General features: G+C 41.8%; 1 protein-coding gene across 2 annotated transcripts in view; it reads left to right on the forward strand.

Moving 5' to 3' along the window:
* The window catches only part of TRIM67 (tripartite motif containing 67), a 66,228-nt gene that overhangs the window by 23,947 nt on the left and 15,534 nt on the right, over positions 1-26,747 (forward strand). The gene's annotated exons all lie outside the window — the stretch shown is intronic.

A 26,747-nucleotide genomic window follows, 5' to 3' on the forward strand; every position in this document is an offset into this window, starting at 1 on the left:
TCTAGAAAGCATAAATGCATGGTCTTGATGCAAGCTGTTATGACTTAAGAGACAGGATCCCCATGGGGAAGGACAAGCTAAACTGACCTGAGGACTTAGTCTGGGATTTACAGTAAAAGTTTCACTTGCTCTCAGAGCCTCAGAGCCCAGAGAATTAAGTTTTGAGATCTTTATCTCTTACTGTGTTTATCCAAACAACTCCAAATATTGCTAAGAAGTAGAATTAACTGTTTGACTAATTTTATGACTTAATTGTTTGATACACATACACACACATATGTATATATATGGGCTGGAACGATAGCACAGCGGGTAGGGTGCTTGCCTTGTGTGCAGCAAATCCAGGCCAACCCGGATTTGATTCCTCCACCCCTCTTGGAGAGTCCGGCAAGCTGCCGAGAGTATCTCGCCCACACATCAAACCTGGCAAGCTAACTGTGACATATTCCATATGCCAAAAACAGTAAGAAGTCTCACAGTGGAGATATTACTGGTGTCTGCTCGAGCAAATCAATGAACAATGGGAGGATAGTGCTACAGTGCAGTGCTATATATAGAGGGGGCGGGGGGAGAGAAAAGCAATATAGATATCTCTTGGAGACAGAGCATCTCTGTGAGTTTATCTTCTCCAGAGAATTGCCTCTGCTGGAATGTTTTACCTCTGTAAATCACACAGACATGCAGTCCTACACCTCTGATCCCTTCAGATGTTTTATAAGTATGCTAGCAGCTCTGCATTAAACAGGCCATTTTCATCATCAGGTTGTGGTCCTGTCTCTCTGTCTCTCTGCGGAGGAGGCCAGGGGATGATGGGAGGTGGCTCTTGGCCACCGAATGCACGTGTCCTCTTTGCAGCACCCCCACATGCTTTGTGAACTCAAATTTTATGATGACTGTAAGTGTCCTTTAAATATTTTCTCTCAAAAAAGGTGGCTTTACGTGCAACCAAACTGGTGTCCATTGCAGAGCACCAATCAGAGTGGAACTCATAAAGATGGTGGCAGTACCTGCACAGGCTCTGAAGCTGACAGTGCTACCACTGTTCTGAGTGCTATAGGCAGCTGGCGGCCATGGTGGCAGAAGTTTTGCGTGAATGGGTGGGGCTCTTTAGGTCCAATTTTCCACTTCCGCAGAGTGCAAATCCTGGAGTTGAGGGGCACCCAGTTTTTACCATGGGAGTCTGGCTCAGGAAGCTTGCTGCTGGCAAGTCATCACACTCTTTCTTTCTTTCTTTCTTTCTTTCTTTCTTTCTTTCTTTCTTTCTTTCTTCCTTCCTTTCTTTCTTTCTTTCATTTACTTTTTGTTTGTTTTATGTAGGAGTACTGCTATTTATTCAGCCACTGATTAGCTGATTGAATTGGGCATGAACTCCACTGATTTTTTTTATTAGTGAAACATCATGAGGTACAGTTGTAGACTTACAAACTTCCGTGCTTGGGTTTCAGTCATACAATGATCAAGTACCCCTCCCTTTACCATTGCTCATTCTCCACCACCAAAGAACCCAGTAGCCCTCCCACCACTACCCAAACCCCCCCACCTCTGTGGCAGGGCATTCCCTTTTGCTCTCTCTTTCCTTTAGGGTGTTGTGGTTTGCAATAGAGGTATTGTGTGGCCATCTATAGTCTATTTTCAGCACGCATCTCGCATCCCGAGCAAGTCCTCCAAACATCCTTTACTTGGTGTTCCCTTCTCTATCTGAGGTGCCTTTTCCCCCAGCATGTGCTGCTGGCTTCCAAGCCTTGGAGCAGACCTCTTCGTACTTATCTCAACTATTCTTGGGTGTTCGTCTCCCATTCTGTTACCTCATATTCTCTAGATGAGTGCAGACTTTTTATGTCTGTCCCTCTCTTTCTGACTCATTTCACTTAGCATGATACTTTCCATGTAGAACCATTTGTATGCAAATTTCATGACTTCATTTTTTCTAAAAGCTGCATAGTATTCCATTGCGTAGATGTACCAAAGTTTCTTTAACCAGTCATCTGTTCTCAGGCACTCTGTTTTTTTCCAGATTTTGGCTATTGTGAACAGTGCAGCAGTGAACATACATGTACAAATATCATTTCGACTGTACTTTTTTGCCTCTCCGGGATATATTCCCGGGAGTGGTATTGCTGGGTCAAATGGAAGCTCAATTCCTAATTTTTTGAGAGTTGTCCATAATGTTTTCCAAAAGGACTGAACAAGTCGGCATTCCCACCAGCAATGAAGGAGAGTCCCTTTCTCCCCACGTCTGCGCCAAGACTGGTTGCTATCGTTCTTTTGGATGTGGGACAGTCTCTGTGGTGTGAGATGATAATCTCATTGTTGTTTTGATCTGCATCTCCCTGATAATTAGTGATGTAGAGCATTTTCTCATGTGCCTTTTAGCCATTCTGATTTCTTCTTTGACAAAGTTTCTGTTCATTTCATCACCTCATTTTTAAAAAAATTTTTATTAGTGAGATACCATGAGGTACAGTTGTAGACTTACACATTTTTGTGCTTGGGTTTCAATTATACAATGATCAAATGCCCATCCCTCCACCAGTGCCCATTTTCCACCACCACAGATCCCAGTATCCCTCCCACCTCACATCCCCCCGTCCCACCTTACCTCTGTGGCAGGGCATTCCCTTTTGTTCTCTCTCTCCTATTGGATGTTGTGGTTTGCAAAAGAGGCAATGAGTGGCAATCATGTTTGGTCTATAGTCTACTTTCAGCATGCTTCTCCCATCCTGGGAGGATCCTCCCAACACCCTTTATTTGCTCCCTTCTCTATCTGAGCTCCCTTTTCCCCTGGCATGTGTGGCTGGCCTCCAAGCCATAGAGCAAAATTCTTGGTACTAATCTCAGACGTTCTTGGTTGTTAGTATCCCATTTTGTTACTTTATGTTCCCCAGATGAATGCAGTCTTTCTATGTCTGCCCCTCTCTTTCTGACTCATTTCGCTTAACATGATACTTTCCATGTAGTACCACTTGTATGTAAATTTCATGACTTCATTTTTTCTAACAGCTACATAGTACTCCATTGTGTAGATGTACCAAAGTTTCTTTAACCAGTCATCTGTTCTCGGGCACTCAGGTTTTTTCTAGATTCTGGCTATTGTAAAGAGTGCTGCAATGAACAAGCAAGTGCAGATGTCACTTTGACTATACTTTTTTGCCTCTCTCGGATATATTCCCAGGAGTGGTATTGCTGGGTCAAATGGGAGCTCCATTTCTAATTTTTTGAAAATCGTCCATACTATTTTCCAAAAGAGCTGAACCAGCTGGCATTCCCACCAGCAGTGAAGGAGGATCCCTTTCTCGCCACATCCACGCCAGCACCGGTTGCTTTTGTTCTTGTGGATGTGGGCCAGTCTCTGTGGTGTGAAATGATATCTCATTGTGGTTTTGATCTGCATCTCCCTGATGATTAATGATGTAGAGCATTTTCTCATGTGCCTTTTAGCCATTCAGATTTCTTCTTTGAGAAAGTTTCTGTTCATTTCATTACTCCATTTTTTGATGGGGTTGGATGTTTTCTTCTTGTGGAGTTCAACCAGTATTTTGTATATCCTTGATATCAACCCCTTGTCATCTGTGTATTCGGCGAATATCCTTTCCCATTCTGTAGATTATCTTTGTATTTTGGTCACTGTATCTTTTGCGGTGCAGAGGCTTCTTAGTTTAAGATAGTTCCATTTGTTTATCTCTGTTTCCACTTGGTTGGTCAGTGGCATGTCATCTTTGAAGATACTGTTAGCCTCAATATCCTGACGGATTTTGCCAACCTTGTCTTCAATGTATCTTATGGATTCTGGTCTGATGTTGAGGTCTTTAAACCATTTTGATCTGACTTTTGTGCATGGTGTTAAGTCGAGGTCTAAGCCCATTTTTTGCATGTGGTTGTCCAGTTATGCCAGCACCATTTGCTAAAGAGGCTCTCCTTGCTCCACTTCACATTTCTTGCTCCCTTATCAAAGATTAGATGTTTATACATTTGGGGTTGTGTGTAGGGATATTCCACCCTGTTCCATTGGTCTGTGGCTCTGCCTTTGTTCCAGTACCATGCTGTTTCAATTGTTACCGCTTTGTAGTAGAGTTTGAGGTTGGGGAGGGTGATGCCTCCCATCGTCTTTTTCCCAAGAATTGCTTTAGCTATTCGTGGGCGTTTGTTGTTCCAAATGAATTTTAGGAGTGCTTTATCCCTTTTTTAAAAGAATTTCATGGGTATCCTTATAGGGATCACATTGCCATGGGGAGTACTGCCATTTTGACAGTGTTAATTCTTCCTATCCATGAGCAGGGGATATGTTTCCATTTCCTCATGTCCTCTTTTATTTCATCCACCATTTCTTTTTTGGACCAGCCAATGCTCCCAGTGCTGCTCACAATACATTATGGAGAAGGTCCTCCCTGAACACCAACAATCTGAAGATCAACGATGGGGACATGTGACCCTGGGCATGTTCTGGTGGCCTGGTTTCTATGGCCCATCCAGGCCTAACATTTGCCTGATCTGCAAATGGTAGCAGTCCTGGCTTCTGTCCTGGTCCCTGCTGGGGATGTAGCTGCCTCTGACACTGAGGCTCAGAGGATTCTCTACTACTGCTGGGTCAGCCTGGACACAAGGTGAGGGCATCAGCAACCTTGTTCTACCTGATACCCCCAAATCATACTCCAAAAATTCAGGACCAAGATTTCCAAGAAATTAAGTTACCAAAAGTTAGGTATGTGCGAGTCACACCCACAAACCTTCTCTGGCTCAGACAAATTATCAGCCTTGAGCCAGAGACCCATAAATAAATCCTGAAAGATATCAAAAACCACAGGTAATCTTGGACACAAAAGGCTGAACAGACTGGGTATATAGCAGGGAGGCAGGTTTGCTTGGTGCCTGCTTTGCAGAGCCCCTAGTAGCTGCTTGTTACCACAATCCAAATCACTGCCATGCCCCTTGCAGACTCCAATGTCTTGGGACACACCTCACTGAAATATTAATCTGCTGATAATTCGGGTATGAGGGTTTTGTGACTGAAATTTCTAGGTTTTCTCAGGGTCAGGATGGAGTACCCCCTTTCATCTCCCTGTACCTCCGGAAACCCCAGCAGTCATGTTTACACCCCAAAGATGTCATCCAGTTGAAAAAATCTACTCCAGATGTACCTTCCCAATAAGAATTCTGAACTCCCCTAACAACATGATGACCTCTTGACATCTGTATTGCACACCATAATCCACAAAATGGGGGAGAGAGAAAGATGAAAGGTGCTTGTCAGAGAAGCAGGTGGAGAGGGGTGTGTTGTGGTGTGGTGGGTGGAAACTGGGAACATTGGTGGTGGTAATTGTACACTGGTGGAGGGATGGATGTTGGAACATTGTATGGCTGAAACCCAACTATAAACAGCTTTGTGATGCTCTATCTCACCGTGATTCAATTTTTAAAAAATTAAAATTATATATAATTATATATATAATATAAAAAATAAGGTTTTCCTGAGGGAACTGAGGCCCGGAGAGGGGGGCAGAGGGGACGCTGAGGGGCCTGAGGTAGTGCACTGAGAGACTGCAGGGCTGGAGTGATAGCACAGCAGGTAGGGCATTTGCCTTTCACATGGCCTACCCGGGTTCGATTCCTCCATCCCTCTCAGAGAACCCCGCAAGTTACCAAGAGTATGTCACCTGCACAGCAGAGCCTGGCAAGTTCCCTGTTGGAGTATTCGATATGCTAAAAGCAGTAACAAAAAGTCTCACAATTTGTTGTGAGACGTTAACTGGTGCCCACGCAAGCAAATAGATGAACAACGGGAGGACAGTGCTACAGTGATATATATATATGTGTGTGTGTGTGTGTGTGTGTGTGTGTGTGTGTGTGTGTGTATTCACAAAATAATGTGTCAGTCACGATGTCATGTGCATTCAGAGGTTGAGGGCCGCCTCCCATCATTCCCTGGCCTCCTCAGCAGAGAGACCGGGGACCACAACCTGATGATGAAAATGGCCTGTTTAATGCAGAGCTGCTAGCATACTTAATAGAACATCTGAAGGGATCAGAGGTATAGGACTGCATGTCCGTGTGATTTACAGAGGTAAAACATTTCAGCAGAGGCAATTATCTAGGGAAAGATAAACTCACAGAGATGCTCTGTCTCCAAAGGATATCTATATTCCTTTTCTCTTTCCCTCTAGTCATAAATATAGATATAGATATAAAACAATTAAGTCAAACAATTAGTCAAACAATTCTACTTCTTACCAATACTTGGAGTTGTTTGGATAAACACAGTAAGAGATAAAGATCTCAAAACTTAGTTCTCTGGGCTCTGAGGCTCTGAGAGCAAGTGAAACTTTTACTGTAAATCCCAGACTAAGTCCTCAGGTCAGTTCTTCCCCATGGGGATCCTGTCTCTTAAGTCATAACAGCTTGCATCAAGACCATGCATTTATGCTTTCTAGACTGTCCCATTTCGATGCCAGGCAGCTTTGCCACTCACCCCAGGTCCATCCCAGTCCCATGGTGGGACCTCCCTTTTTGGGGTGTTAGGAACTACAGCAATTGGAGCCTGAATCAAGTAATTATGACAGATGCCCAGGAGTAGACACATTTCAGAGTCAATCAACTCTCAAATATTAGGAGCATGGCATTAAGGTCTTTCTGGGTTTCAGCGAAGAACATTGCTCTATAGTAAAACATAAAAAGCCTATAGGGGGAAATAGAAAAGCAAGTAATTCACTACAAATACAAAATTCAGAACTACCAGAAAGTTTTGGTTTATAGATAACCAAGATTGACTTGGAGAACAGTGACAATGAGGTGTAAAACACAAAGGAAAGGTTAAAGATAAATTCGGGGGATTATGGATGCTCGCAAGAGCACTGTAAGCTTCTCTGGCAGGAGGAAAAGGGGCAATTCACTTATGTTTTAAGCCTAAAACACTTAGGGTTAATATCCAACACCCCATCAGCCCCAGTGTTCCGAGCACTGGGATCTCCCAGCTCTCATGCCTGCTGCTGCACCACCGCCGTCTTCTCTCTCCTGTATCTCATCTTTAATAAGAAATTCTCACCTCTACATTTCTCCTAGTGTATTCATCTTCCTTTCTTACCTCCTTATTCTTCTACAGGGGGCTCCTGTCAAATCTATTACACGGAAGTCATCACATAGTGGGTGGAGAAAGAAGGCAATGGTAGGATGTGGTGTTGGATGCTCCTGTGGGAGATGGGCGGGGGGGTGCTGGGGGGGAAGCATATTTTGGACCTGGAGAGATAGCACAAGGATTAAGTCACTTTCCTTGCATGCTACTGAGCCCAGTTCCATCCCTGGCACCACATGGACTCCTGAGCACCACAGGGAGTGATCTTTGAGCACAGATGTGGAAATAACCACTAAGCACTGCCAGATATGATCAAAACATGATCCAAAAGGACATATATATTTAAGGCATATATTTTACATGTTTGTTAACTTTAATTTTCACCACTAAGAAGTCTGGGGGATAGGGAGGCAGAGCAATAGTACTGTGCATAGGGCACTTGCTTTGCACATGACCAATCTAGTTTCAATTTCAGCAACACATATGGTCTTCTAATCCTGCCAGGACTAATTCCAGAGTTCAGAGGCAGGAATGAGTCCTGACTACCACTGGGTGTGGGCTTCCCATCCCCCAAAGAATGAAATCCATATCATTCTAGTTATACATAGTTAGGAATACATGGTTACACATGGTTGGGAAAAACAAAGTTAGACTAACTCCAGACATTCATTTTGCTTTTATAGGATTTTTTTATGTGTTAAATATCTTTTCCGCTATCCTTGTGGGATAAGTTTCACTTCTTGATCCATGGATATGAGACTCAACCTTCTGCTTGCTTCGGCCAGTGAATTGGGAATAGAAAATAAAAGCGCCATCTCCCAATGGATGCTTTAAGAGACCTTTGGATTATTTGTCTGTGGGTCTTAACCCCAAAAGGGGTCACATAACTGCATGTGAGGTAGTTTTAAAATAAACATATTTATAACTCGAAAAAGAGAACAACTGTATGTTTCTACTGTAACTCTTTTACTTCTGCTCTAAGGCTAGGGTGTCTAGAATATGGGATATCTCATTGTCCTCTGGAACAAATTGACAGAATTACCTATGCCCTGCTTTGGATATTCTGTGTGAACAAGGAGCTTTGTTGTTAAAAACTTCTCTTGAGGGGTTGTTGTAACTACTGCTTCAGCTGTCCCATACAATTATATGGAATTTCTATTTCCTGTCGTGCCTCCCTCTTCTGAGCTTGCCCATAATATTTGTCAAAATGTTTATCGTTTACTTTAGTTGCATAAAAATAAAAAATATTTAAAATTGAGCAGTGTTCTCTTATAGATCCATATTTATAGTTCTTTTTTAGATTCATTTTTAATTTTTAAATTTTTACCATTATCCCCTAGGATATATTTCTTTACTTGCCAGTATCCTGGACATATTGCTTAGGCTTTAGTTTGTAATTAACACCTAGCTGGAGAAGTTTAGTGTTAATAAACTGGACTTTTCCATGCATGCCTTGTAAGCAGATGCTCACTGAGAAATCTAAGCTGTCAGCCTTTGGGGAATCATATCTGAAGTCAAGTAATGACTGAAAGAAAGCCATTTTGCCATCTTTATCCCCATAGGAACTGAATTTATCAAGTGAAGCAAGAATCACTGATCATATCACAGATGCTTTGGGTTGGTTTTGCTTCCTAACCACTAAATCAGAGATCTATGTTTTGAGCAAAAGAGACTGTGTGTTCACAAAATGTGTGGGAATGCTCACTGTGTGAGTTGAGTGGTTAGGCCGCTTTCCCACCCTGGATGGCCAACAGGGATGGAGAAAAGAAGGAGAAAACAGGGGACAGTCTGGTTGGTGATCAGTCGCCATTTATTCCAATCTCTGTCCCACCATTTATTCCATTCTCCTCGCCTGCCTGATTCAAATCTCATTGAATTCCCCAATCCAGTCTCACACTGCCCCTCATTCCTGTCTCCTACTTTCCCCATGCTAGTCTCACTCTGGCCAGTCTCACAGTCTCAAGAGCTCAACCTCCCAAGTTTGGGGGTAGCAACTTCACATAGGTCAGGTAGCACAATGTAAAACATATGTAAAACTCTTCCTTCCAGGGAAGACAAAGATCTCATCCTGCTAGAAGATCCACTTAAGGGTGAAATACCATCTAAGGGCATAGTTTTCCTTTCCTTAGTCCATATACATTTAAACGATCATCTTAAATTTATTTCTTTATAATATTAGTCATTTTGTATGGACACAGTGAGAGATATATTAAGTTTAAAGGGTGGCTCTCCTGGGGACACCTCACTATAGATCCCAGACTACAGTCCTCAGGCAAGATTAGTTCTACCTAACCCCAGCAGGGTCCTTATCCAGTCGTTTCTCTTTGGATAATGACAGAATTTGTTCATGAATCTGCTCTTAACTTGTTGTTAAGTTTTATGGAGATTGGCCTGTCCTGTTTCAGTGCCAGGGTAGTTTACAGCTTGCCCTGGGCCCATCCCAGTTCCTTCATTGGGACCCTCCATTTGGTGTGCTAGGAACTAAGGCAACTGAGGCTTAAGTCAAGTAAATATGACAGATGTCCAGAAGTAAATATCGTTCAGAGTCAATTAACTGCCAAGTTACAAAAGCATAACATTAGCTGTCTTCCTGTGTCTATACAAAAAAGGGCATTGCTGTAAAGTAAACAACACAAAGGACATAAGGGAAAGAGAAAAACAATATGTCACTTACAAATACAAGATCAGAGTCTTTAGAAGAATTCGATCTTACAAGTCCTAGGATCTGATTTGGAGATACAGGTGATTAACAGATAGGGGAAGCAGAGCACAGAGGAGAAGTTAAAGATAAAAACAAAGGAATGGGAGTGCCTTGGGAGCACTGTGGTGATTGTAACCCAATAAACCTAAACTCCTTGCAGCAAGAGGGCAAGGGAGAAAGGGTGGAGGAGAAAGGACAAAGCAATGTTATCCTCAGACACTAACTCTGTTATCAGAGAGAATTTATTGGAAAAATTACACTGTTTTCTACATACAGATCTAGGAGTCGTGGCACAGCTAAATCATGTACATACTCCAGCATTGTGTATGTGCCAGTTTCTGCTCAACGTTACCATTTATTATTATTTAATCCCACAACACAAGATTATGCCTACTGCCATCATTCTCCATCATATAGTGGTGGCAAGGAAAAAACAATTGATTTGCCTAAGGGCACTGAGGATGTGAGTCAAAATTCAAACCTAGATATCCTATGTTTTAGGCACTACAGCAAAATCTGCAGGAATGGTCTACAAGAGGAAATATCTACCCATTATGAGGAGGAAATAGTGGTTCTGGGATCTTGATTTCTACCACCTGATTTTAGTATGTGGAGAAGGGCAATTTTTCAAAGCAGTATTGCGGTGCTTTTATAAAAAAATTACCGGATGGCAAACCACAGAAAAACACAGCACTAAATATTGTCAGTTATAAAAACACCATTGCCCAATTCCTATTCTGTACAAGGATAGTGTTGAGGATGCAAAGATAAGTCAATTTATGATTCTTAAAATTCCAGTTCTGTGAGGGACACAGGCAAGTGGATACATAACAATACAAAGACAGGCAATGATAAGACTATAACTGGGAATAAACCAGAGGGGAAGGGAAATCTCTCCTCTTTGTTCCAAGCTTCAATTTAGACTGACCATTTGGATGATTCCATTCATTAGTTTTCTGTTCTTTTGTAGCCTGTGTTTGGCAGCTGAGAGAAGACTATAAAACAAAGGTACATGGTACATGGCAGAGCTTTTTCAGTGTTGGGGTCTGCTCATATAAAATCAGAGTTGGGTGGGAGAAACCTCTGGTCTTCAAGCAGAGGCAGGGTATGGGAAGAGTGCAGCAGTTTTATATGGCCCAAATTTGGAGGCGCAGTTGCCCAGAAATAGTTAACCCCCAGAAAGCATGCAAAGTATCTTGGTCTGTGGGTTGATTCAGACTGTCAGTGCCAGGACCTTATGGTGCTCTGTGACCTGGAAAAGGATGTTTCAGTGGTCACATGACATTCAAGTTAAGATTGGTATGCAGGAGAATTGATACTTGAGTAGCTCAGGGGAGAAAAGACAAAATCTAGAACAAAGTCTTTTCACTGACATAGATATTTATGAGGCAAATTCTGTACCTGAGGAACTATGCTGCCCACACAGAGATGCACAAGATAAGTATACAGGACATGCAGGTGGAGTCTGGGGTCAGCGAATAAGATGGAAAGCTAGTAGTTCCATCTGAAAACAGTAAATACATCTTAGGAGTTCAAGGGCATGCCCCATTGGGGAAGCATAACAAAAGATTTAGAAGGTGGTGGCATTTGGGAAATATTTTCAAAGATGATGGATGTCAACAGGCCACATCAGGAAGGAGGAGGAGAAAACACTAGGCAGAGGGGACCACATGAGCCAAGCTGGAGAGGAGAAAAAATCAGGTGTGGCCAAATATAGGTTGATAGAAGGCCAGAAACCATGTGTACAGTGCTGATTCAGTTTTCTGGAATGAATTAGTGATCTTCAAAGCAATCAGACATTGCTCCTTGGCTACATTGAATCCAAACCCACCCTGTATTCCAATTGACTAAAACTGCTAGTTCTACAAGGAATCTTGACTTTTCTCCTTTCTCAGAAGTATCTGTAGTGCCAAAGGGAAGGATTAACTAACTCAACTGAGATATGTTCTCCAAACATTAGCAGATGGTGTTAACAACACATAAGTAGACATTACAAGGGTCTTCTTATAATGGGGTCTTTAGGCGCCCACTTCAAACCTGGTTTGAATAATAGTTTCTTTGAAAGGAGCATCTAGGTTTTAGGCCTTTATATTTAAGTAAGAATGGCCTTTCATTTAGTTACATCACCTGAGATAATTTCACAGAAAGAAACTTTTAATAAGTTTTACAGGTCTAATGCCCATACTTTTCACACCATACCATTTATATTAATATACAAATATGCACTTGTCTGCTACATTACAGTTTCTTTGTGTATAAAGTGAGAGGATGTACATTCCTTGGTATCTAATCTTATGCATTTATATCTAGTAATCCCAATGGTAGAGAACAAGGAGCAAGAAGGCAATTTAGTGACTCTTCACAAAGAGGGTGACAAAAATATGAGATTTATCTCAGAGGTTAATGAAGTGAAGCTACAAATAGATCCAAAATAGATGATTTTGATTAGTTCATGTCTTAGTCCCTTCAGGCTATTGTGACCCCTGCAACCTAAAAAAAACCAAAAACCATAGACTAAGTGCAATGCACAACAGAGATTTATTTTCCATAGTTCTGAAGAGTGAAAATACAAATAAAGGTAAAAACTACTCAGTACCATGATTGCCACTCAATGCCTCTTTTGCAAACCAAAGCACCCAAAAGGATAGAGAGAACAAAAGGGAATGGCCTGCCACAGAGGCAGGGTGGGATGGGGTGGGGCGGGGTTGGAGGGTGGGAGGGATACTGGGATCAGTTGTGGTTGAAAATGGGCACTGGTGGAGGGATGGTTGATCATTGTATAACTGAAACCCAAATACAAAAATTTGTAAGTCTACATCTGTACCTCATGGTGTTTCACTAATACAAATTTAAAAATAAATAAATAAATAAATAATTTTTTAAAAAGATTAAAAAAACTACTCAGTTCTTAGTGAAAGCTCATCCCTGCTTTGCAGAACTGAAAGAGATGTCTTGCTCTGTCATCTCATGGCCTTTTATCAGTGTATGTGTAAGGGGAAATATTTGTAATATCTCTCATATATTTCGTAGGAGAGAATCGATGCTTTCTTGGGATTTTCACCCTCATGTCCTAATTACCTCGCAAAGACCTCATTTCCAAACTGTCACGTGGGGGTTATGGCTTCAACAAAATATTTGGGGAGGCACAAACATGCCATCTATAACAACTTGTACATGACAGACCTATAACTATTCTTAAGATAGTCACCAATTGAATTATTAAAAAGGATTTAGGTACTGCTTTTGTTATATGGGAACTCTGAAAGAAGGGTTTTGGTTACCATTTCCATGTCACAGTACAGATATCACATACCATATTTTACTGTGGAGATAGAGATGAAGTATTATTCTACAACACAAGATAATGAGCAACAGAACCAGAATATAAACTCAACTAATCTGGAACCCTAATGATTATCATTATAATTACTTTTCTTGGAGCCTTGACTTTTCTTTGACATTCTTGTATAAAATTATTATAATATTTTATATTATAATCTGTATAATAACGTATGTAAGATTACCCAGAATGTGGCAGAAAACCACCCTATGTCACCAAGAGACTAGCCTTAGGGCTGATATTAGACCAAGTAGAAAGATGTTTTAACCTAAAATAAAAAACATCTAACCCGGAGACTCACAGGAACATTACTTTAATCTTAAAGGTGTAGGAAGATATAAAATGCAAATTTAAAAAAATAAAATTTATTTTAGGTACCATTATTTATAATACTGCTAATAGTGAGGTTTCATACATGAAACATACCAGCACCACACTCGCCACCAAAGTGTCCATGTACCTCCATCATTGTCCCAGTGCCCCACCACTGCTATCTCTCCACTTCCCCCCACCATGGTAAACTAAAGACTAGTTATAACTTTCTGTTGCCTTCTGGCATTAGTTATTTCCTTAGTGTATTTCTTTACATCTTTACATCCTTTATATCATAAGAGAGATTATCTCACAGAGCCCAGCAAGTTACCGAGAGTATCCTGCCCGCACGGCAAAGCCTGGCAAGCTACCCGTGATGCATTCAATATGCCAAAAACAGTAACAAGTCTCACAATTTGTTGTGAGACACTACTGGTACCTGCTTGAGCAAATCGATGAACAATGGGAGGACAGTGCTACAGTGCTATTCTGTATTAGTTCCTATTCTTATGATTACTTCATTCAACATGATACTCTCCAGATCCATCCATGTAGCAGCAAATTGCATGATTTTGTCTTTGCTTTTTCTAAAAAAAATTTTGGGCCACACCCAGCAATGCTCAGAGTTTACTCCTGACTTTGTGCTCAGGAATTATTTCTGGTGGTTCTCAGGAAGTCTCCTGGACCATATGGGATGCTGAGGAGTGAACCTTGATTGTTCATGTGCAAGGCAAATGTCCTACCCACTCTACTCTCACTCCAGCCCCTGATTTTGTATTTTCTTATAACTAAGTAGTATTCCATTGTGTGTCACTTAATCACTTAACTTCCCGTTAGTCGTCGATTTGCTCGAGCGGGCGCCAGTAACGTCTCCATTTGTCCCTGTCGCGTGCTAGTGTAGCCCAATGGCATCTCTTCGCTCCGGGAACATGGAGGGCCTCAAACCGATCGTTCATGACCTTGACAAAGAAGTCTGACCATCTGGTAGGTGGGCGGCCACGCGGTCTCTTGACATCCCGTGGAATCCAATCAGTAACAGTTCTAGTCCAACGGTCGTCTTTAAATCTCATTACGTGACCAGCCCATCTGATTTTCGACACCTTGGCAAATGAGACAGCGTCCCTGATCCTTGATCGTCGACGGATGTCAGAACTCCGGATTCGTTCTCTCATTTGAGTGAAACGTGATATTCCAAGCATAGCTCTTTCTATTCTTCTTTGGGAGACCTGAATGGCGTTCTCATCTTGTTTGCGTAGGGCCCAGGTCTCTGAGGCATATGTTAATGCAGGAAGAACAGTGGAATCAAAGAGATGTGCCCGGAGCCGGAGGTTCTTCGTCCTCTTAGCTATTTCTTCGACGTTCTTGAAGGCGTTCCAAGCCGCTCTCTTCCTCCTGCGCAGCTCGGGTGCCAGGTCATTTGTCATGTTGACCTCTCGACCTAGGTACACATAGCTGTTGCATTCGGAGATGGTCGTTCCATTGAGAGCGAATGGGGCGTCAGGAACAAGGCTGTTTCTCATAAACATTGTCTTCGTAAGATTCAGCTGTAGTCCTACCTTTCCATTATGATGAAAGAGAAATCGAGGAGTTCTACATGGAGCTAGAGAAGTTCTATAAAGAAGACCACACCTTCTACAAGATCATTGTGGGTGATTTTAATGCCAAGATAGGACCGAGAAGATCAGCTGAAGAACTTCACATCGGGACCATTGTGTGTATATACCATAATTTCTTTATCCAGTTTTCTGTTTCAGACACCCAGGTTGTTTCCAGGTTTTGATTATTGTGGATAGTGCTGCAATGAACATAGGAGTGTAAATATCTTTTCTAAAAATACAAGGGTTTTTTGACCATTGGTATAAATGCCAAGAAGGTAAATTTGTAGTTCATATGGAAATTTATTTCTATTTTTTATAACAGGTCCAAATTGTTTCCCAAGAATAGACCTGTTGACATTCCTATCAGCAGTAGATAAAGGTTCATTTTTACCCACAACCATGCCCACACTTGTTGCTTTTATTCTTCATGATATGTGCCAGTTTTACTAATGCGATTTTTTGTTTTAATTTGCATTTCCCTGATAAGTGAACCATTTTTCATATTCCTGTTGAACATTTGTATGTCTTCTTTGAGGAAATTTCTATTCATTTTCCCCCCATTTTTTGACGGGGTTGATTTTTTGTTGTTGTTGTTAAGTTCTACTAGTGTTTTATATATCTTGTACACTAACCATTTGCCAGAGTGGTGGGCAAATATAAAACACAATTTTTGATTTATGTAAAAATCCATTCAACCATATTTTTAAAATCTTTCCAAGAGTCCAATACTAACAACAATCACAGAAATAAAATAATCCATTCTCACTTCTCAGACTGCAGATCAGATGCAGATCAGAGAAAAACAATTTAAGTGTTCTCATTCAGCACTCCAGAAAGTAAATGTCTGTCAAAAAACTAAAGCTAAGTGCAATATACTGGAAATTTCTAGTAACAAATTTGCTGATAAGTAAAGCAATTTTACCTTGAGAAATGATTTCTACCTTTACCCCTGTTTCTTTTTCAATAAAATAGCTAACTGAAAGCTGTCTCCAAAGCTGTCCCTAGGCAAGAAGTGACTTATGACCATTTCACACATGAAAGAACAAAGGTCAATAAAAGTATTAGTGTGTGCTTATGGGTATATCTCTTAATGATAGCCAGTACCCACATTGTCCCAGCTATTTCAGAAGCCAGCAGACAGGGCTCAGGAACCTTACTGTTGAGCAAGGCACTGGGATGGTGTGTACTTGGGTGGTCTCTTCATGTGAGAGGAAACAGAGGAAAAAATCAACTGCCAAATATTGTAGACCTGGAGGCTGTACTTACTGAATTATGAAATCATTGTCCTTTCAGAAAATTTCCCTAAGGTTACTATATCCTCAAATTCTCTGTTCTTGAGCTCCCTGCCATGCTGCTAGTCTACTTGCCAACCAGGAAGCAGTCCTGGAGCAGAGACTGAGTGCCAGAACTGGTTGGGACTGAACCATGGTAGCTTTAATATGACTAGAGTTGAAAGACCCTCACTAAAGGGTCTCTCAGGACTTTGAGCAGGCACAGGGTGAGAGTGTCAAGAATATGCAAGGATTTGTCCTGTCTTCCCATACTTTTCTGGTCACACAATCATCTTGCTTTTTAGTGAGTTAGGGAACATTTTTGCTGTCCCTGCTTTGCTGCAGAGGTATTGTCCAAAAATGCAAAAACAAAGTTCTGCCATCTAAAACTTTTAGATCAGTGGGAGGTCTCCCCTTCTTGATCACTTGATCACTTGACTTCCCGTTAATCATCGATTTGCTCGAGCGAGGGCCAGTAACGTCTCCATTTGTCCCTGTCACGTGCTAGTGTAGCCCAATGGCGTCTGTTCGTTCTAGGAACACAAAGAGCCTCAAACTGGTCGTTCAGGGTCTTGACAAAAAAGTCTGACCATTTGGTAGGTGGGCGGCCACGCGGTCTTTTGACGTCCCGTGGAATCCAGTCGGTAATGGCTCTAGACCAGCAGTCGTCTCCAAATCTCATTACATGTCCAGCCCATCTAATTTTTGATTCCTTGGCAAACGAGACAGTGTCCCTGATTCTTGATCGTCGATGGAGGTCAGAACTCACGGATTCTTTCTCTCATTTGAGAGAAAAGTGATACTCCAAGCATAGCTCTTCTGATTCCTCTTTGGGAGACCCGAATAGCGTTCTCATCCTGTTTGCATAGGGCCCAGGTCTCTGAGGTGTATGTTAATGCAGGAAGAACAGTGGAATCAAAGAGATGTGCCCGGAGCTGGAGGTTCTTAGTCCTCTTATCTATTTCTTTGACGCTCTTGAAGGTGTTCCAAGCCGCTCTCTTCCTCCTGCGCAACTCAGGTGCCAGGTCATTTGTCATGTTGACTTCTCGATCTAGGTAGACATAACTGTTGCATTCAGAGATGGTCGTTTCTGTTGAGAGCGAATGGAGCGTCAGGAACGAGGCTGTTTCTCATAAACATTGTCTTCGTGAGATTCAGCTGTAGTCCTACCTTTCCACACTCACGGTCAAAGTCGGCCAGCATTTGTGCCGCTTGGCTAATGTTTGGTGTTATTAAAACAATGCCATCAGCAAAGCGGAGGTGGTGTAGTTGCCAACCATCTTTTTTCACTCCCATTCCTTCCCATTCCAGTCGTCGCATGATGTTCTTGAGGGTGGCACTGAAGAGTTTTGGTGAAATGGTATCACCCTGCCGAACCCCTCTCTTGACATCGATGATCACTTCTTTGTAGAATGGTGAGATCCTGGTAGTGAATCCGTAATACAGCTCGTGGAGGATCCTGGTGTATTGAGTTTGAATGCCCTGATTGGCTAGGGCTTCAATAACCACTTCCATCTCAACAGAATCAAAGGCCTTCTTTAAATCAATGAACGTTAAACAGAGTGGCATCTTGAACTCCCGAGAAACCTCAATGAGCTTGGTTATCGTGTGGATATGGTCGATGGTGCTGAATCCTTTCAGAAACCAGCTTGCTCGCGTGGTTGTCCTTCATCTAGTGTTCTGCCAATTCTATTCAGGATGACTTGAGTGAACAACTTGTAGATGACAGACAATAGGCAGTTTGGGCGATAGTTGCCAATGTCATGGATGTCTCTCTTCTTGTACAGTAGTACAGTCCTGCTGGTTTTCCATTGGGACGGAACCTTGCATTCAGACAGGTAGGTGTGAAGAGCCGAGTCAGCGTATTGATGAGTACTGATGGCAGGTTCTTCAGGTGTCCAGGTCTGACCTTGTCTGGGCTGGGTGCTGTATGTTTCTTTACCAACAAAATGGCGTGTCAGATTTCGGAAAGGAGAACTTTGGGAACAACATATGCATCCTGCGGAATTTGGTATGTTGGCAGGTGGATGTGCCTATTGAAGAGATCTGAGTAGAAGTCATGGATAATCTTCTCCATTGCACTTCTGTAAGATATGATAGATCCATCAGGATGTCAGAGGGCAGTCATCTTGGTCTTGTGGTTGGCGAAGGACAGGAGGGTGTTACGAATGCTTTTCCCGGCTTCTGCTGCATCTACCAGCACTTCTGTTCTTCTCTCTTTGAAGTCTTCCTTTATCGCATCTCTGCACTGCTTTTCGAGCTTGGATGTTTGCTTGCAGTTGCCTGAGGCATGTGCCAAACCACGTTGACGAATAAGCTCAAGAGTTTTCGAAGACAGGCATTTTTTTGTGGCTATCTCTCTCTCTTGGCGTTACTTGCACAATCATGGAAGTGCTGAACCAGTCTATCGTATTCCTTGTCAATGTTGTCAATAACGGCATCTTTCCATGTTGCAGCAATAGTGCCAAAGAGCTCCCAGTTGGTGGTTGTTCTGGGAGTTCTCTTCTTAAACTTTGCAGCCCTTTCTTCCTGCTCTGTGAAGTAGAATTTTGCACGAAGGAGATGGTGGTCCGATCCCATTTGGAATTTTGGGACAATGGCGACATCGCTCAGACAAAACTTTCGATTGAATATGATGTGGTCAATTTCCCCTTCTTACAGAGGAACATGGTTCATCCTCAACTGGCCCTGTGCTTTGGGTGATGTGGGTAAATGTGGCAGGAGGGAGTGCTACTTTTATTCTGGTAATATATACGCTTCAATTGAAAATTTGTGTTTATTTATTTATTTTGAAATAAGCAGATTTTATTTGGAGGATTTTTAAGGTGTGGAGTGGGAGAGAGTGAGAGAGAGTAATGTACTCAAGAGAGAACATGGCTTTCTCCAAGGGCGGAGAGAGCCTCTACACACATACCAGCATTAGACACAAAAGCATGAAAGTATGCATCTCAAGAGGGGAGATACGGGCGACACAGGTGCTCAGCCACCATATTTGCTTGGCCGCATGGGCGCAAGCAGCACTTAGACTCCCTTACTTTGTTCAAGGTGGCCTTTATAGGGTTTCTAAATTTCCCAAAAGGGATACTTTTTAGATCAAGATTAGAATACATTTATTCGATCACCTCTGTAGAATTAGAATCTGATTCTTACAAAAAGCAAGTTACAGAAACATGGTTTTCTCTCCACCTTCATTTTAAAACTTTGCCAGATAGCTTAACAAACCTGGCTTGTTCTTTTGCATAAACACAGCAAGATCAGAGAACTACCCATTTGGGATACCTTATTATTTGCTGCGAAGTCCTCAGGGTTGGCTAAAGACAGAAAACACACCAATAACGGCATTACTCTTTTCTGGCACGTCAGAGTTACCCAGGCCTGGCCATAAGATGTTCCACGATGAACTGGATGGCCTCAAGACTTCAGGTTGAACTGGATGTGGCTTTGGGCCTCATTTTCCACAGAGATGTCCTAAAAGAAAGGAGTCCATCCCATCCCTTCTTCAGGGCTGGGAGAAATCCTGTTTTCCGGGTTTTTTTTTTTTTTTGACTTTGAGAGTAGGGACAGGCTGAGTTAGTTATTTCAGATTCCCAGATTCCTCATTCTCCATAGCAGTGATGATTTCCAGTCTTTCCTTGAGCTGGCTTGCCTCTAGGGTTTCCCTGAGGTTTGTAGGGTACTTGAAACAGTACCTGTTAAATCCCTGCTCCTGTCATTTAGACAGATCCCCTGATTGTTTCCCTGGAAGAGGGCTTTGGGGTCCCATAGCTGGTTTTTCCTGTATGCATGAGGGGTAGACCCTATTACAGAGAGAAAAGACTTATGTGGATTTATGTAAACCAACATGGTGCCATGAAGCATCAAAAATATTGATTACATTCATTATTTCGACAAAAGATGCACCATTATTGTTTAGAATTTCCCACCCCCCAACAATCAGAATTGCTGAAAAGGCATTGTGAAATACTTTGTTTTCTATAGCTGGTTATGAGAATCATACAATCTCACATGGCCGCAAGAATAGTTAAGTGGAAATCATCTGCCTCACAGGCATTGGGAGGAGTGGGAGGGGGGGTTTATTGGGGTTCTTGGTGGTGAAAAATGAGTACTGGTGAAGGGAGAGGTGTTTGATCATTGTATGACCAAGACTTAAATCTGAAAGCTTAGTAACTTTTCCCACAGTGATTCAATAAAAAAATAAATATAAGAAGAAGAAAAAAACATACTGAAGGTACAAAAGAAGAGAAAAGCAAACCTTTCACTTTACTCACAATGGGATGCAATATACCCATTTGCATCCTAGTCAAAAGAAGCTAAAATCTGTAGAGATAAAGCATACAGTTTAACATCACGTTTAACTCATTCAATCCCATGTTGAAAACCTTAATTTCCTATTAATAAGAACACTGTACCAGGAGTCCAATGTACAGCTTAACATGTCTAATTCATTTAATCCCATGTTGAAAAACCCTTGATTTCCTAAAACTTTTTTAAGAATTCCATTATTAAGAGCACTGTAACAGGAATCCAGATAATCCGTCCAGTATCTTTTCCATAGATCTTACCAAAAAGGTACTAGAACAATTCTGCATGTGATTTAAAGAGTTATAACAAAACAATTTGTTTTGTTTTTAACATTTCAAACTTTTTTTAAATTTATTTTTTATTAAATCACTGTGAGGTACAGTAGCAAACACCCATCCCTTCACCAGTGCATGTTTTCCACCACCAAAATCCCAGTATCCTCCCTGTCCCCCCCCCCCACACACACACACCTCCCCTGCCTGTGTGGCAGAAAATACTTGGAGTATCTTTTTTTTAAATTTATTTATTTATTTTATTTTTATTTTTTTTATTAGTGATACACCATGAGGTACAGTTATAGACTTACAAATTTTTGTGCTTGGGTTTCAGTTATACAATGATCAAGTACCCATCCCTCCACCAGTGCCCATCCTCCACCACCACGGGTCCCAGCATCCCCCCCACCCCCCAACCCCCCGTCCCACCCTGCCTCTGTGGCAGGGCATTCCCCCTTGTTCTCTCTCTCTTCTTTTGGGTACTGTGTTTTGCAAGAGAGGCATTGAGTGGCAATCATGTTTGGTCTATAGACTACTTTTAGCATGCTTCTCCCACCCTGGGAGGGTCCTCACAACACCCTTTATTTGGTGCTCTCTTCTCTATCTGAGCTTCCTTTTCACCTAGCACGTGTGGCTGGCCTTCAAGTCATGGAGCAAAATTCCTGGTACTAATCTCAGCCATTCCTGGGTGTTAGTCTCCCTTTTTGTTGCTTTATGTTCCCCAGATGAATGCAATCTTTCTGTGTCTATCCTGCTCTTTCGGACTCATTTCGCTTAACATGATACTTTCCATGTAGTACCACTTGTATGTAAATTTCATAACTTCATCTTTTCTAAAAACTACATAGTACTCCATTGTGAATATGTACCAGAGTTTCTTTAACCAGTCATCTGTTCTTGGGCACTCAGGTTTTTTTGAGATTCTGGCTATTGTAAAGAGTGCTGCAATGAACAAACAATTGCAGATGTCACTTCGACTATACCTTTTTGCCTCTCTGGGTTATATTCCCAGGAGTGCTATAGCTGGGTCAAATGGGAGATCAAATTCTAATTTTTTGAGAATTGTCCATAATGTTTTCCAAAAGGGTTGAACCAGCCAGCATTCCCACCAGCAGTGAAGGAGGGTCCCTTTCTCGCCACATCTGCGCCAGCATTGGTTGCTTTTGTTCTTGTGGATGTGGGCCAGTCTCTGTGGTGTGAAATGATATCTCATTGTTGTTTTGATCTGCATCTCCCTGATGATTAGTGATGTAGAGCATTTTCTCATGTGCCTTTTAGCCATTCGGATTTCTTCTTTGCGAAAGTTTCTGTTCATTTCCTCGCCCCATTTTTTGATGGGGTTGGGTGATTTCTTCTTGTGGAGTTCAACCAGTACCTTGTATATCCTTGATATCAACTCCTTGTCGGATGTGTATTTGGTGAATATCCTTTCCCATTCTGTAGGCTGTTTTTGTATTTTGGTCACTGTTTCTTTTGAGGTGCAGAAGCTTCTTAGTTTAAGATGTCTTAAATTAAGACATGTCTATCTCTGTTTTCACTTGCTCGGCCAGTGGCGTGACATCTTTGAAGATACCATTAGCTTCAATATCATGGAGAGTTTTGCCGACTTTGTCTTCAATAAACATTATGGATTCCGGTCTGATGTTGAGGTCATAAATCTATTTCGATCTTACTTTAACAAAACAATTTGATCTTTTCTTAAAGCACAACCTCAAACCTTCTACACATTCCTTTACATTCATTCTGTAACTTTCATTCACTTACAAACCAACTTCACTTTAACAGGATTTCTTTCTTTTTTCTCACTGATATCTCCACCCATTATCTTTCTGACTTTAGGACATACATCTATATTCCTTACCGTCATCCCACAAGTTTAAACTCTTATTTTACTGAACCTAGTACAACATGATCTCCCAGTTACCAATCATCTAACTAGTTACCAATCATCTCGTTTAACATGACAAAACTAGTATACAGTACCATTTCAAAAGTATTATATCAGTTCTATAGATATTTTAAAAGGCTTTAGAGATGCTCCCAACTAAAGTTCTTACAACATATATTCACTGGGCAAAAGTTCACTTCACATTAGAAATTAACCAAGAGACATCACAGAATTCTGATTTCTAGGAAAACACAGATATAAAGATTAAAACACTAATAGGTTATCATGAAACATTAAGGATTTCACACTTGTATACAAAGCTCTCTGAAGATCAGGGCTAGGGTGATACCTGGTGACAAGGCTTTGCATGAAATAAAGTTATCATAATAATAGCATGCATTTCACATACCGGACAGGCTGATTGATAGTCAGTAAAAGTTCCCACATTTTCCATGAAATTCTCCATTTTTATGTCAAACTTTTACCAAGGCACAATGCTATGGCTTCAGACTATCAGGCTGACATCTGAGATCAGTTATAATTCTTTGCTAAGTATCTCTAGAAATTTTAGCTACCAAAAGTCTCAGAGATCAAATAAAACACTGGTAGGATAAGTTTTGCCACCGACTTTATAACTCTAGAAACTCATGTTTTAAAATAAACCATACTCTTTGAACCTGTTTTTATGTACCACATTATTTCAACTCACAAGATTTTCTAGGTCAAATACTCATTATAGTTGGCTGAGGCTTGTAAGAAAAAGCCTTTTGTATTTATTTATTTTTTTAATTTTTATTAGTGAGACACCTTGCTCAGTTGAGAGTCCCTCTCAATGAGATCAAGGCGATATACGTGGTATCGGTAGGGCGTTCGCCTTACACGTGGCCAACATGGCCGACCCGAGTTCATTCCTCCGCCCCTCTCGGAGAGCCCGGCAAGCTACCGAGAGTATTCGATATGCCAGACACAGTAACAACAAAGTCTCCAATGGAGACGTTACTGGGCCCGCTCGAGCAAATCAACGATCAACGGGAGCGCCTTTACCTTTACCTTATTAGTGAGACACCATGAGGTACAGTTGTAGACTTACAAATTTTTGTGCTTGGGTTTCAATTATACAATGATCAAATACCCATCCCTCCACCAGTGCCCATTTTCCACCACCACGTATCCCAGTATCCCTCCCCCCACCCTGCCCCATCCCACCCTGCCTCTGTGGCAGGGCATACCTTTTTGTTCTCTCTCTCCTTTTGGGTGTTGTGGTTTGCAAAAGAGGCATTGAGTGGCAATCATGTTTGGTCTATAGTCTACTTGTAAGATAAAGCCTTGCATTCTCTGAACTTTATTTCACTTTAGTTTCAGGCTCTAGTTCCGCAGCTCTTCCTAGAAAGTACAGATTCTTAAGTTCAAAAGTCATGTATATATATACATTTTGGCACTAAAGCCATGGACTTAGTTTTAACTTGTTTCACTCTTGGGTCTTACCTACTGAGGTCCCTTTGCATCTTATCTAAAGCCCTCTTTGTAGGGTAAGAAATCTGCTGGGCTAATGGGGCTATCATCAGAAGTCTATGCCCTTAAGGTTAATGTCATAATTCCTAGAACTTGATTACTTGATCACTTGACTTCCCGTTAATCGGAGATTTGCTCGAGCGGGCGCCAGTAACATCTCCATTTGTCCCTGTTGCGTGCTAGTGTAGCCCAATGGCGTCTGTTCGCTCTAGGAACACAAAGAGCCTCAAACCAATTGTTCATGATCTTGATGAAGAATTCAGACCATCTGGCAGGTGGGTGGCTATGTGGTCTTTTGACATCCCATGGAATCCAGTCAGTAACAGCTCTAGTCCAGTGGTGGTCTTTAAACCTCATTACGTGACCAGCCCATCTGATTTTTGACACCTTGGCAAACAAGACAGCATCCCTGATTCTTGATCGTTGACGGAGGTCAGAATTCTGGATTCTTTCTCTCATTTGAGTGAAAAGTGACTCCAAGTATAGCTCTTTCAATTCCTCTTTGGGAGACCCAAAGAGCGTTCTCATCCTGTTTGCGTAGGGTCCAGGTCTCTGAGGTGTATGTTAATGCAGAAAGAACAGTGGAATCAAAGAGATGTGCCCGGAGCCGGAGGTTCTTCGTCCTCTTATCTATTTCTTTGACGCTCTTGAAAGCGTTCCAAGCCGCTCTCTTCCTCCTGCGCAGCTCGGGTGCCAGGTCATTTGTCATGTTGACTTCTCAACCTAGGTACACATAGCTGTTGCATTTGGAGATGGTCGTTCCATTAAGAGCGAATGGGGCGTCAGGAACGAGGCTGTTTCTCATAAACATTGTCTTCGTAAGATTCAGCTGTAGTCCAACCTTTCTACACTCACGGTCAAAGTCGGCCAGCATTTGTGCCGCTTGGCTAATGTTTGGTGTTATTAAAACAATGTCATCAGCAAAGCGGAGATGGTGTAGTTGCCAACCATCTTTTTTCACTCCCATTCCTTCCCATTCCAGTCGTCGCATGATGTTCTTGAGGGTGGCACTGAAGAGTTTCGGTGAAATGGTATCACCCTGCCGAACCCCTCTCTTGACATCAATGATTACTTCTTTGTAGAATGGTGAGATCCTGGTAGTGAATCTGTAATACAGCTCACGGAGGATCTTGATGTATTGGGGGCTTGAATGCCCTGATTGGCTAGGGCTTCAATGACCGCTTCTGTCTCAACAGAATCAAAGGCCTTCTTTAAATCAATGAACGTTAGACAGAGTGGCATCTTGAACTCCCGAGAAACCTCAATGAGCTTGGTTATTGTGTGGATATGGTCGATGGTGCTGAATCCTTTGCGGAACCCGGCTTGCTCGCATGGTTGTCCTTCATCTAGTGTTCTGCCAATTCTATTTAGGATGACTCGAGTGAACAACTTGTAGATGACAGACAATAGGCAGATCGGGCGATAGTTGCCAATGTCATGGATATCTCTCTTCTTGTACAGAAGTATAGTCCTGCTGGTTTTCCATTGGGACGGAACCTTGCATTCAGACAGGTAGCATGTGAAGAGCCGAGCCAGCGTATTGATGAGTACTGACGGCACGTTCTTCAGGTGTTCATGTCTGACCTTATCTGGGCCGGGTGCTGTTCGTTTCTTTACTGACGAAATGGCGTGTAGGATTTTGGAAGGGAGAACATTGGGAACGACATATCCATCCTGTGGAATTTTGTATGTTGGCAAGTGGACATGGCTATTGAAGAAATTTGAGTAGAAGTCATGGATAATCTCCATTGCTGTTCTGGAAGATGTGATAGATTCCCAGAACTATAGCCCATTAACCCACTTTCTTTTTTTATTTTATATTAGACCCGAAGACATGGCTCCATTTTATTTTTTTATTTTTATAAATTTTAGTCTGTGAAATTGGAAAGTTATTCAGAATTTGGCTTCAGGCATACAGTGGTTCAATGCCAATGCCTCCCTTAGTGTCCAATTCCCTTCACCAATGTTCCCCCCAACTCAAATCCATTTGCATCCTTCCTCCCAGTTGGCCTCTAAGAGAGACACTTTTTTTTTTCTTTTTTTTTTCACCTTTATTTTATTTAATTTTTTTTAAAGTTGTAGATTTACAATTTTTTGTGCTTTGGTTTCAATTATACAATGATCAGATACCCATCCCTCCACCAGTGCCCATTTTCCACCACCATGGATAATATCCCTCCCACCCCCATCCCCCCATCCCCCCGTCTCTGTGGCAGGGCAATTCCCTGTGTTCTAAGAGAGACACTTTTTAAAAAATTATTATTATTATTGAATTACCATGAGATAGAGCATTACAAAGCTGTTCATGATTGGGTTTCAGTCATACAATGTTCTAATACCCATCCCTCCATCAGTGTACTTTATAGCACCAGTGTCCCCAGTTTCCCTCCAACCCCTCCAAATCACCCCTACCCCCACTTGTCTCTATGAGAGACACATCTCTTTTCTCTCTCGTTCTACTTCTCTCTCTTTCTCTCTCATTTTA

This window comes from Sorex fumeus, unplaced genomic scaffold (assembly GCF_029834395.1).
Source record: "Sorex fumeus unplaced genomic scaffold, SorFum_2.1 ptg000021l, whole genome shotgun sequence".
Taxonomy (NCBI): domain Eukaryota; kingdom Metazoa; phylum Chordata; class Mammalia; order Eulipotyphla; family Soricidae; genus Sorex; species Sorex fumeus.